The 14,292-nt window shown below is 39.6% G+C and overlaps 1 long non-coding RNA gene across 1 annotated transcript; it reads left to right on the top strand.

Annotated features, from left to right (window-relative positions):
• Nucleotides 1-8,393: 8,393 nt before the first annotated feature.
• LOC147869298 (uncharacterized) lies at nucleotides 8,394-12,792 on the top strand. The gene is made up of 2 exons (XR_015530568.1): nucleotides 8,394-8,618; nucleotides 12,475-12,792. It is a non-coding gene; the product is annotated as an uncharacterized LOC147869298 (long non-coding RNA).
• Nucleotides 12,793-14,292: the final 1,500 nt, after the last annotated feature.

Here is a 14,292-nt window from a genome sequence, read left to right as displayed (position 1 = left end):
TGGCCATTTCTTTTATCTTATTTGTTAAAAAGCAAGGAGAACCCACGATCGAGAAATGAAGGGATAGATGAGAAACAGATGGGGGGGGGGTGAAAGGTGTAAGTAAGGTGAGAGAGAGCTCTGTCTCTCCTATCTGAGATCTTGCTTTCTGTGTGCTCTGTTTCTGTCAGAAGAAGCTGCTACATGTATATATATACATATACACATATATGTATATCATATATGTATCAGTATACATATGTATGTAATGTGGCAGGCAGAGAGAGAGAGAGAGAGAGAGGAGGGCTGAGCAGGGCCGCTCCGAAAGCTTCAAAAGATCTCCCGCGCGAATTCTTATCACATGCCCTAGCCATATCTCTCTCTCTCTCTCTCTCTCTTCCCCTGCTTCTCTCTCTATCTGTCTCTCTCTCTCTCTCTCTTCCCCTGCTTCTCTCTCTATCTGTCTCTCTCTCTCTCTCTCTTCCCCTGCTTCTCTCTATCTATCTCTCTCCCTCTCTTCCCCTGCTTCTCTCTATCTATCTATCTCCCTCTCTTCCCCTGCTTCTCTCTATCTCTATCTCTCTCTCTCTTCCCCTGCTTCTCTCTATCTATCTCTCTCCCTCTCTTCCCCTGCTTCTCTCTCTATCTATCTCTCTCTCTCTTCCCCTGCTTCTCTCTATCTCTATCTCTCTCTCTCTTCCCCTGCTTCTCTCTATCTATCTCTCTCCCTCTCTTCCCCTGCTTCTCTCTCTATCTATCTCTCTCTCTCTCTTCCCCTGCTTCTCTCTATCTCTATCTCTCTCTCTTCCCCTGCTTCTGTCTATGCCGCCGTCTGCCGTCTGCTGCCGCCGTCTGCCGTCGGCTACCGTTGTTTGACGACTGCCACCGTCACGGGGTGTTTTCTTCTCCGTTCTTGATGTGGTGAAGTACCTTTTTCTCGACGAGTTCGTGGGTGGGTTCTTTTGGTGTGCTCGTCCCGTGCTACAAAATGCCGATGTGATTGCGACACACACACAAACTCGGCTAAGTCTCGAACCCATTTATTTTACCTTCTTTTTTTCTTATTGACACCACAATGACGTCTAGACGGACTAAGGAACTTAAGGATATACAAGACGAGGCTATAAGTAAGGAGGACTTTTTAGATATGTTTAATCGTTTAACAAAAATAGAGATGGATATGAAAAAATGGGTGAAAGACACCGAAACCTACAAGAAAAAAGATAGAGAGGAAAAAGACGCCCTCAAGCCCGAAATAGAACAACTTAAAGTAGAAAACATCGACCTTAAAAAACAACTTAAGGACATCGAGGTATCTCGAGAAGACGGTGAAATATCCTCTATAGAGGATATAAAGGACGAAATTAAAAAAGTTAAAGAGGAAGTTAATAATAACATAGAGTTAGCTAAAACGGGTTGGGTAGATGTGGTTAAAAGAAACATTAAAAAAGAAATAAAAGATGAAAATATTGTTAACACCACCCTTGAAGAAGAGAAAATGCGTCAGGCCCGATGCTTAAATGTACGTGTCACTGGGCTCAAGGAAGGTGCATCCCCAAATGAGGACGCACAAACACTTGGGAAAATGTTAGGGTACACAAAGGCCCTACCTATCACCAAAGCATGGAGGGCCGGGCGTGACACAACTAGGAAGAGAGCCTTAGTCCTTCAATTTAAAGACTTAGACTCTAGAATCACTTTCTTTAAGAAGAGACCAATCCTTCGAGGAATGGATGGGGACCCCATCTATCTCGATGAAGACCTCACTAAGATGCAAATTGAGCATCGCAAGAGTTGTATGCCACGAGTTATGCAAGCTCGTAAAGAAGGCCATCGCGCCTTTTACTGAGACGGGCGAGTGATCATAAATGATCGCACTACTAACTGACGGCGTGTGGCCCATGTGACAGAAAATGCACTTAGGATGACCCTATGGAATTGTAATGGCGCACTCTGGGCACACCCCGGCCGCCTAGAGGAGATACTAAAGGTATCTGATATACTTTTCTTGGTAGAAACACATCAGAGCCCAAATAGAGGACTCCCACGGGTCGAAGGATTCCGTTGGGAGTCCGCTTTTAGACAAACCTCACGTCGACACACTACTAGGGGATCTGGAGGTGTCGCGATACTATTTCGTAGAGAGCTACATAATAGGATAGAAATAATGAAGATAGACCCAGAAGCTCGTTTTATGTGGGTGAAAGTCTCCACAAGCAAAGACCATGCAGTATTTTTCGCCATTTGTTACTTTCCCCCAAAAGGATCCCGTTATAATATTAGTGGCTTGACGAGATTAGTCGATGAAGGAATGCCACATGGGCCTTCTCCATACGAACCCCTATCGGATGACATAATCCGATATTCTTCCCAAGGAGAAGTATTTCTTGTCGGAGACTTCAATGCGAGAACCCAATCCCGACAATGCACAGTATTTCAGATGAATAGAAACCTAGAAATGGTAAATGTTGATCCTTTAGACATAGGCACCACACGTAGATCAAAGGATCAAGGTGCGGACGCCACGAGCTTTGGCCATCACCTGCTCGAACTTGGCAGTCAGCACCAGATGGTCATATATAATGGTTTAGCTAAGTGGTCGGGCTCGGAAGAGCTCACATGTTTCCCACATGGAGGAGGGGAAAGCACAGTTGACTATCTAATAGGGCGCCCGACAGCTACCCACTTGATTAACTCCTTCCGAGTGGGCCCATGCCCTATTGGCGCAGACCATAGCTTCTTATACTTCGAGCTAAAATGTGATATCTCTAAGGTCACCAAGTCTAGTCAACCATGCCATCACACCACAATACATTTCACACATGAGCTCTCTGACATATACTCTCAACATGTTCAGGCCCATCTCCCCTCCATTGATCCCTCTCTACCGTTAGAAAGCCTTAGTACAAAACTCACACACATCCTTCACTCCGCAACAGCTAGCAGTTTCCCATATACAAAACTCTCAAATCAAGGTAGATCAGGATCAATGCCACAAAATAAATGGTATGACGAGGATTGTAGGGACCTACATAGACAACTTACAGTATCGCAACTCAATGGTAGTATTACCTCCACACAAGCTCACAAAGAAATGCGTAAGATGACACGTCGTAAGAGACGAGCGTGGGAGGCATCCCAATACTGGGAACTCTACCATATGCTCATGAGTAGCGATTGCGCCACGGCATGGAAGAGACTACGGGAGCCAAGACCACAAACACCCATCGAAGATCCCGAAACTTGGCACACATATACAGAGAGACTTTACCAAATCCCAAACCAACCACCTTTTCCAATGCCTTCCACACCCCGGCCTACCACGGGGACACTTTTCACGACCTCTAGGGTCATGAAGGTCATAAAGAAATTACAACATAGGAAGTCCATGGACCACACAGGATTGCGAGCAGAACACATTATATATGCGAGAGAGTGCCTAACTCCCTTGCTAACTCTAATCTTCAATCGTGCCCTTGCGGAGGGTTTTCCACCACAGTGGACTATGAATACAGTGACCCCCATACATAAAGGGGGGGACCCCATGGACCCAAATACATATAGGACCATTATGATAGGCCATACCCTTGCTAAGTTATATGGTGCAGTAATGGAAGCAGAGCTTAACGACTACATGGAGACCCTAAACCTTCGTGCACCTGAACAAGCTGGCTTTAGACGAGCCTTCTCCACTATTGATCACATCTTCACACTTAGATGCCTAATTGACCAAACTAGGGCTCGCAAGAAGAGATTATATTGTTGTTTTGTGGACTTCCGCAAAGCCTTTGACACAGTCCCTAGAGATCGGTTGTCTGATAGACTTAAAAGCTTGAGGATACCAGATGATATGGTATGGGCCATCTACGCACTATATGAACAAGTGTCCGGGTGTGTCCGATGCCCAGGTGGCCTATCCAATCGTTTCACTAGCACTATTGGTGTAAAACAAGGTTGCCCCCTATCACCGACGCTTTTTGGGATCTACATTGATGAGATCACAGATTTTATTGCTCGTGAGGGAGGCACCAGAGTGGTCCTTGGGGATACGCAGGTTCGTATCTTGCTCTATGCGGATGACATAGTTTTGCTCTCTGAATCCGAACACGACCTACAGAGGCACCTAAATGCCTTAGATGACTTTTGTGTACAACGAGGATTGGTAGTGAATCTAGGGAAAACGAAAGTCCTTATCTTCCACACATCGGCCCAAGTTAGAGCTAAGTGTCACCTAACTATCTCCCATAGCCCAATCGAGGTGGTTGGATCGTACGTATATCTCGGAGTCACTTTTAGTGCCCGCTCAGGTAAATTTTCGATGACACAGGCAGCGAAGGATAGACTCACGAGAGGACATGCATCCCTCTCACTCCTAGAGAGACAATGCCACCAAGCACACTTTCAAGAGCCACGGACTAAAGGGTGGCTCTTTGACTCATTAGTGACCCCCTCCCTCATGTATGCATTTGCGGTTTGGGCTCCAGGATTACCATCCTTCATGTGGACGCAATTAGAGAGACCATTGGTGATGATGCTATCACGCCAACTCCGAAGCAAATCGACTGTACCACATGACATTATTAGGGCCGAGTTCACGTTACCCCTAATGCTAGTAGAGGCACTTTTTCAACTTGTAGTCTTTATTGATAGGATACATAGCCAACCACATGATAGAATATCTCATCAAGCCTTTAAGGCCTCTCGATCATTGTATGAGTCCGGCTATACTAGCTCATGGTATGGCATGATGGTGACTTGGCTTCTTGCGAATGGTCTAGACATTAATAACCTACCTCCCCTTAGGTACAACCACACGAGTGATAACACCTTAATCTCTCATGAGAACCGCAATAAAGTAATACGCCAAGAAATATGGCAAATTTACACTCGGTGTAAATGGATCACCCCACTAGAGCCACTCCCATCTAAAATGTCGTACTATAAGAAACACTTCATGCACTTCTCTGAGTTAGGTTTTATCACACGACCAAAATATCTAGATGTATTCTTACCGCATGCACTAAGGGTTGCCATTGGACAACTTAGAATATCGTCTCACCAACTTGAGATTGAAAATGGCTGTACTAGTGGAGTCCCTAGGGAGGAAAGGATATGTAGGTTATGTCACATAGAGATAGAGGATGAGTACCACTTTACTTGCAAGTGTCCAACCTATGCCGAGATAAGGGCAAAATACCAAGACATACTTGGTCCGTCTCCCACCCTCCCCAAACTATTAGATACTCTAGATATAAAGAAATTAGGCAAATACATTCTAGAGCTAAAACAACATAGAGAGAATAAATTACAAAATGTTGACAATAATGTTGCTAATGATCACGAACATGTAACAAATGCAGTTTTTCAGGAACCTGAGGAGACAACGAATGCCGACACACTTGCACCACTCGGCCTTTCCATTGATGAGGCAGAAAACCAGAGAAGAACCAGACGTCCTCGGGTGCCGGGTTTCAAAACAACTCAACGTGATGTGGACGCAATATTGAAAATAAGGGAACGTGAGCTACACCGCCTAGAAGCCATGGCTAGGGCACTCTCTACATTGGAACCCACATCAAGACCCTTTGACCCCCCACTTCTTTTCGAGAAGCTTGGGTGGAAATAAAATTAGGCTTAGTGTATAGTCACTTTCAAGTATACTACATATTGTACACTACTAGAACTCTTTTAGCTTAAGTTCTATTTTTTTTTACTTAATTTTATTTTTAGTTATGATGACTGGATAAATACTCTATTGTTGTAAACCAATTGTCTCATGGGCCAAATTTGGCCTTAGAAGACGTTAATACATCTTTCTTTCTTTCTTTCTTTCTTTCTCCCTCTCTTGCCCTGCTTCTCTCTCTATCTATCTCTCTCCCTCTCTTCCCCTGCTTCTCTCTCTATCTATCTCTCTCTCTTTTTCTTTTTTTTCTTTTTTTCTTTTTTCTTTTTTTGGTATCTATCTCTCTCTCTCTTCCCCTAAACTCTAATTAGCTTACCCTAATGTTAAGTTGATATTACTAGCTAAATACTATGTCTTGGGTTCGAAACCCATTCCCTCACATCTTTACTAATTCCATACATAATCCTCTTTGTGTTTCTCCAACCGTGCCCCCCCCCCCATCCACGATGAATATATCGCCTATGTTCTCACAACCACCCAAAATAGAAGATGGACATAAAGTCGAAAGAGAAAGATGAAGGTGAGCAATGTAGATCTTTACGAAAATCGCTCCGACATTGTTTATATGCTCGAAAGCGTGATGAACTATGATTAGCAATACTATCTCTACCATCCGGGAAACAAATTGATAGCTTCAGGATTGGCAGATGATTCGTTTTTATTTCTCAGAGAGATACTTGATAATATAACTAAATCCACAAAGGTGCGCAATGTGTTTGCATTGGCATTGGTATCACATATTAATGTATGGAAGTCAATGGTTGTTAGATGCGCTGAGAGTGATTTGGTTGATCTTAGATGGTGTGGCCAAATATTGAATCAAGGGAATGTGTGCCAACACTTAGGTTACCCTATTGGTGTTGATATCTCACCGTCTCAAAGTTTGAATTGGATATCAATGACCATTTTAGATAAGTTTATGTATTGGAAATCTCAAGCTTAGTCGTTTAGTACTCATCTCAAAGTGGTGTAATATATCATGATTGTAATGATTTCTTTTCTTTTTGTCATTATTACCTAGACAAATAAATAACTCGATCAATTAGCTTGTTCACTTAAATATACATTGTGGAAGACAAGAGTCAATAATTGGTATGAGTTGAGTATCATGGAACAATATATGTACCCCAAAGCAGTTAGGGGGAGTTGCATTATTAAATTTAGAAGATCATATGGTGGCTCAAAGATGCAATATTTTAAAAGCTATGTGCATAAGTACCCAACCTTGTGTGTAAATATTTGGTTATTTTGTGGAAAAGGTTGGTATATACCATGGGAAAACAAGGATGTCAACCTCATGGTGGAATGTTGTTAATAGTACTCGGTCATTATGGTTTAACAAATAGTGCTTCCTTGGCAGCGATGTTTGGAATTGTTTAATGTTGGTCGACCCCTGAATGCAAAAAAGGTTGCAATTATTTGGCAACAGAGGTGTTGACAACTTCAAGGATATTACATTAGGATGGAAAAGAGAAGTTTAAATTCACAGTTCAATCGAATGGCAAGGTTGGGCTTGATAACTGTGGAATATGCTATCTTAGAGTCACATAGGAAAATGATGGCCTTTCGACAATCAGAAATGAGTTTCATATACCACGTGGATACGATACGGGTATGTTTAGCAATCATGCCTAGTTTAGTTTTTCTCAAATCCAAAGTTGGTGGTTGAGGAACCATGGAAAATTTGGTCATTTGGTATTTGGAAAATCGATATTCGTGGTGCACATTAACAATGTATACCATAAGTTGATTGAAGATAGAACTTGGTTAACAAATAAAGGTTCTAGATACATGGTACATTACTCCGAAATGTAAAGTGGTGGTGATCGAGTTTTAGATGTAGGATGACAGTCTCATCTTCCATTTTCGTGCAAAGGTGCTTCTTTGGCCTACGATGGTCGGTGGGTTGGTTGCCTTTGGCAATGGCTTTAAAACGGAGACATATTTCAAACGGGACATGTTTTATTTTTTGTACGGTGGTTAATGAAGAGGCCAAACATAGGTTCATTACATGTCCGGTTGCTAAAGCCATCGGGGTGGTTATATCACAAATTTGGGCATTCAATAACAAGAAGTATTTGATCACCTTTTAAGTAACAATCAACAATGGTTCGGTTTGGTTTGAGAGGGTCCAAACTGTTTAAATTTTTAAAAACCTGAACCAAACCGAACCGAACCGAACCATGAAACCGTTAAACAATTTTCAAACCTTTAAACCGTAAAATTTGTGGTTTCGTGGTTCGGCTTCGGTTTTCAACATAGTTAAAATTTTAAAATTTATAATATTTCATTATTTAAAATTTTAAAATTTTTAAAGATGTTCCTAAAATGTGAGAATAAGGTCTAAAAATGAAAAGATTGTTTAAAAACATTTTTTTAAATTAAAAAAAAAAAACTGGTAAGCCGTTTAAACCGTTTAAACCGCAGTTTCTGGCTGTTAAAAACGAATTGAACCGGTGTAAAAAACCTAAACCTGAACCGAACCGTTGAACCGCGGTTTCGCTGTTCGGTTCGGTTCAAACCGTTGCCGATTGTTATCAAGTTTTAAGTGGGTTTTTATAGATGATGGATAATGAATGCTGCTATATGTATATTACAGAGAGAAAGAAAAATAGAGGGGTATTCTGGGAATTTCCGAAAAGTGAGGGGAGGGGTATTCTCGCCTGCGCATTTCACTTACATATCTATGTATGTATGTATGTATCTATCACTGACTATATATACATACCCTTCAAATCTTCTCTCCCGGTTTCTGTTCCCCTCTCTGTACTTCTGCAGACAAAGAACGAAGACCACCGCGACTTCTTCAAGTTTTGCAGACAACGAAGGCGTAGACGTAGACGTAGTAGAAGAGGATATGGTGATCGCCAGCAAGTGGAACCTCCTCACCGGTCCTACCTCCATACTCGCCGGTGTCTTTGTCACCGTCATGGCTGTCTCTTACCTCATGGATGCGGTATGTATATCTCATTTCTCTTCCATCTCCCATAGACACTCTGTTCTTATGAGAAAGTGATTCTTTCCAATCAGGTATGGTTCAGATGGTTTGTGTCAAACTGTTTCGAAACCACCGAGTTCATTAATTTAATCCCCCCGGGGATGTAATTTAGGAGAAATAATATATAATATAACAAAGATGCGTGAAAGGATAAGGATTTGAACCCATGCCATTCTGTTAATAACAGAATAGCTTACCATGACGGTGAGATCACTATGAGAAAGAGAGAGATTTCCAACTGATACATGTAAATAGATAGTTTTGGTAGGTGCATATAGATAACATTCTTTTGATGCATACATATAGACAGATTGATAGACGCATATAAGTAGGAATCCTTGGATGCAAATATGTAGATAGATTGATAGATGCATATTGGTAGGATTCTTTTGATGTGTAGATAGATAGATCTACGTATTTTCTTATTAGCATAGTATTAAGAAATCATAATACTTCCCAATAATTAACTACTTCATTTTTTATTGTTTTTAATTTCTTTTAATATGGGACCGAGTGCTGGAAAAATACACTTTTTGGCTCTATATGCTCCATTTTTCGGAAATGTTGATCATATGGTTATGTTTACCCATATGATTTCTCTCTTTGGAAAGGGTTACCATACTTAGCCAAATATTCCATACTGTCTTAAGAGAACGTGTCACAAGTGCTTCTTGCAAGAATGGAAAGGAAAAGGAGTTGTCTACAGGGAAGATATGGGCATTATTATAGAGAAGAGAGCCGCTTGATTGCATATGGCTTGTGAGACTTTACACATGGCTATATGGAATGGATCTCTAAGGACATATGCTGAGTATTTTGAAGTTATCCTCAAGAGCACATATATTGCTATGTATACTAAGAGTCACAATTGCAATGGTATAAAACTCCACAGAGTATAGGGATATAGGAGTCAGTATGCCATCCCAAACTACATATACCAAGAAGCACTAGAGGATTTGGTGGAATGGACGTGTTGTAAAAAGGAGCTTGATGAGAGAGTGTGTTACACATAAGGATGCAGATGAATGTTATATATATTTACAAATGCAAGTTGCTACTTTTCACCTAATGCCTTAAAGTTGGACCCAAGGGAGGTTCCAACATATTTGATAATTTGATGAGATTTAGAGAGATCTTTACTCTCGATGATTGCTTGCATGATAAGGAGCAAAGCATAGGTGTCTATGATATAATCTGGATAGAGACATGAGCAGCCACAATGGTGATGAGGCATTATTCTGATCAATGACCAATATCCAACATCTTTGGGAGCTCCCTAGGAAAAGCTACTCAAGATGGTCACTTTTGTCATGAAAACAACTTGCTGAGCATGGATATATTTATTGTTGGTAAGCTGAAATATAAGAATGGTTCCTGTCACATGGCACTACCCCAATTCCTATATAGCTCGGATTGCCACCACACCTGATTATGATGAAAGTGGAATAGGATAGAGTATATGAATTGATATTTTAAAATTGGAATGGATTTTATCAAGCCTTACATGGATACACATCCATCTCATGTGCTATGCAGTGTGACAGGACAATGTTAGACCATTTCACAGTAGTTAGAGATGGAGATAGGTAATTATGCACACAAATTAATGGATGGATGTGCCAGCCAATTGTGCCATTGAGAGGTAGAAACAGAAGAACACTGTGTTTTTGATTCTGCACTTTATAAAATTAGATGAAATAAAGAGGGAGATACCACTGCCTCTTCAAACAAGGCTTTGGGCCACCGCGCAACATAATGAGTACAAAGACCTGGGATTGTTCTTGCTAGAACTAAAGAAACGTAGAGACGAGTTGAAGGATATCACCACAACTACATCAACTCATCTTGTCAATCAAGGGCTACACTAGTGAGATCTCAACCAAAGCGCTCGAAAGGGGTTACAATAAATTGGAGAAAAACTATGTGTTGTGTAGTAGGCCACAACCATCAGCACCATGATCCCAATCACCCTTGTCATCGACAGAGAAAGGCCATTGCCATTATCATTTGGTGCTTTGGAGATGTTTTGAATGCGAAAGTTTCAGTGTATGCATGTTCAGACTGTTAAGGGCTTGCTAAGTAGATTTTTTCATGTCCTATATTTGGTTATGTTTATTTTGCATTCTTGCTCTCGAAGAGGAGGCCATTTTGGCCTCTTAAAATATGTTAAGATATCTTTCTTTCTGTCCTATCGATTTCTCGTAAAATATTGTCTCCCTTGAACTCAAAACTTTCATATCTCGATACTAACTTCTTCAGACTTATAGATTTTTAACTTTACAAGCTTCTTTAAATTTGTATATAGGTAATATTTATCTTCGGATGTTAGTTTGAGCAATATAATCAGAAACCCTGACAGAAGCGAAACACAGAATTTCAATTGGTATCCAAAAGGAAACTTTAAATTCATGCCCATGTGTGGAAGAGAAACTAAGATTAGACTTTTGAGAGTGGAGTGCTAGTGAAGACAGCAGAAAATATGCAAAACAAATGTACCCAACTATCTTTTAAAATATAAATTTTCTTCTTTCCAAATTTGGTGGTATTCATTTCCTAAATAAAACACAATCCCCAAAATATATATTCATGCTCTAGAATTAGCAACCAAATTGCCAATTTCATAATTTTGCATTGTGACACATAGGCATTGTGGATAGATAGTGTGCTAAATGGAACATATTGTCTATACTTTCTTTCAATCAAATCATGCACTGCTTAATTAGGATTTTTAGTATCTTGTGGGACAATCCCAATGTATCATGTCTTAGGAAAGATGTTAATCCGTGTGTTTCACACATTATATGGCATATGTTGCACCAAACTTCAAAACCGTCTTCTTCTTTGAACGGGAAAATCTCACTCACTGATACATGCTAGAGCCCATCTAGTTGTCCAATATCTGCCCGATTCTTCCCATGTGACTTAGCTCACGGAGAGGTGTTGGGGCACATGTGAGAAGACTTGTCAACTATGCATATAGTTTTCTTTGAACAAGTTTTGGAGTGAATAGTATCACACATTGATACAATGTGCTACATTCAAGTTTGCTTTCCACATATTATCAATATGATTCACTCCTACACACATTCCTCTCACAATCACAATGTTTACTCTTGATTGCAATTTTTATTAGTACAATTCTTGATCACCGAGAATCGCTACTTAATCCCACACCTACTATTTAAAATGTTTCACATTTGGTACCATAGGTCATATTTGACATCCAAGGATGATAATAAAATCTATCCATCTCTCACTCTCTTTATTTTTCTGCTCAACATTTTCTGTCTCCTCCCCTCCTGCTCCAGTGTGAGTCATATCCAATATGTATTGTAGCCAAGTGATGCGATGATTGGTTTACGTGACTTAGTTATGAGATCCTCCTATGTGTCTACAACTTCTCTCGCAAGAAATTGTAGATGGAGAGAGACTGAAGAGAGGATTTGTTAAGAGATATGAGTAAGGAATCTTTGGGAATCTTCTCTCGCAAGAAATTGTAGATGGAGTGAGGAATCTTTGGGAATTTTAAAACTTACTGGTGCCTTTGAAACCTTTGAAAAGCAAAGGTGTAAATTTGGGGTTTTGTAGAATATGAATGTTATTTTTTCATAATTTTTCTTTTTCTGTGTCTTCTCTTATTTCAATATTATCAAGTAGTAGTTTCTTAACATTCCTTATTTTGAATGGAAAAGCTGTATGGTAAATAGAGTGTCACACTACAACTAGTTCTACACATATAGAGATGTTACTATGGATATGCACTGTATTCTAGTGGTACCCATTACATTGACTAAAGACTGTTTTTGGTCTGCAGAGACAAAAACAAAACAATTCAAACTCGGATCAAAGCTCTGGGAAATCTGGGTAATTATGATGCGCAACTGTTGATCCTGGTAATAAACCATGGCTTCATATTTAATAATGAGCTATGAAATAGTTAGTCAGTGTTCATAAAATGTAATAATGAGTTATACTGTTCTATGATCGGAAAACAACCTATTCTCATCAGCGCAGAAATTGTTTTCACCCACTCTTGTTTTTGTATTATCGTATCTCCATCTGTTTGAAATACAATGTAGAAAACTTTCAAATAGTCTTGACTTTTATAATGAAATGGATCAATTGTCATAAATGTATGTTGCACTTCATACCACAGTATATTATCTAGACTTAACAGCAATCATATATAATTTTGCACATACCTAAGTAACTTTCTAAATTTTTATGGGGTTAAGTTTTAGTTGCTTGGTTTTAGAATCACCAAAAGTTTCATTAATTAACACACCCTTCATCTATTTGATAAAAGGTGAGCTTCATAGTGACACCCCAACATTTTGTTTGTAGAAAAGGTATTTAAGGAGAAAAACCTTCTGTTGAAAGCAGGTTCTAAAGTAATATATTTTTGTGACAAAAGACATTCAATCAGGGTAATAAGAATTCAAGTACTGGTTTTATGTTAGTCCCGTAATGCATTCTTAATGCTATTACATGAAGAGTTCAACAAGTTGAATTGTCTTTTTCTATTAGGAAGCGTAATGCAAGTTCTGTATATCTTATTTGTGCTCACAATAAACTGAATGTAGGTTTCTGATAGAAACACAAATGTCCATTAATAACCAAGTATATGTTGCCTGCCCCTTGCTTGTCTACATCCTTCTTAGAGAAGATACGAGTGTAGATGAGGTTGTTATTTCTAATGGTAATGATGCAGCGAGGATCTTTTATAAGAGCATGGGAATTTGGCTCTGATATACTTTACGTAATCTCATGATGAGATGCATTAAAATTAGACTCACAGTAATTAGTCAATGTAGTATTGTGGTACGTAAAGCTAATGCACATATTGTTGTGACGACATTCACATATGGAATGGTAGTTGATTCTGTCCTTGCATGCTATCAAGGGTTTCCAATATAGATTTAATATCTGTAAATTGAATGTAATATGAATGTATCGTAATCCGAACAATTCATTGACATACATGTTTGTGTATGTAGCCATGCACATTTTTGTTAATGAAGCAAAATCAATGGCTTGCATCTTGACAACCATTAATAGGCTATAACTTGTACAAAATGCCATTTGATACCACAACATGTACACACAAAGATTAAGTCAATTGAGCACATGAAGAAGATGACACCAAAAATATGATATAAGTACACACATTCTTGTAAATTGTATGTTGATTTAGCAAACCAATGCCTTAAGCTGCTAAGCCATACCTTTGGTTGGGATGGGGGATTCATGAAGCCCCCATCCGAAGTGAATGCATGCGTGCCTACTTGGGCCAACATGCTAAGACCTTGCTAGAAAGCTCAACACATTGACATTTGATAGGGCTTTGAGATGGGAATAGAAACATATAACAAAAGCTCTTGTTAGAACCATCAAACTTAATAGACCTTTCTAGAATTCCTTTTCCCTAAATTAACAAAATGTATAAAGCACTACGTTCCCTATGCTCAATGAGCTAATACCAATTGTAGACATACGAGCATCGCTAACTTATCATAGAAGACCTAGAATGAACCATTAACTAATTGGAAGTTTCCCTTGAATTTCAAGTACTATCTTAATGGGTTCCCACTACAACCCATGTGAGGGCAAAGCATTGTGGCATTAGATCAAC

The sequence above is a fragment of the Azolla caroliniana genome, unplaced genomic scaffold, assembly GCF_043228905.1.
Source record: "Azolla caroliniana isolate FFs.n. ecotype wild unplaced genomic scaffold, voAzoCaro1.0.p SCAF_1, whole genome shotgun sequence".
Classification (NCBI taxonomy): Eukaryota; Viridiplantae; Streptophyta; class Polypodiopsida; order Salviniales; family Salviniaceae; genus Azolla; species Azolla caroliniana.
Note: the sequence above shows the minus strand (reverse complement) of the source record. Positions and strands in the feature narration are given on the sequence as shown.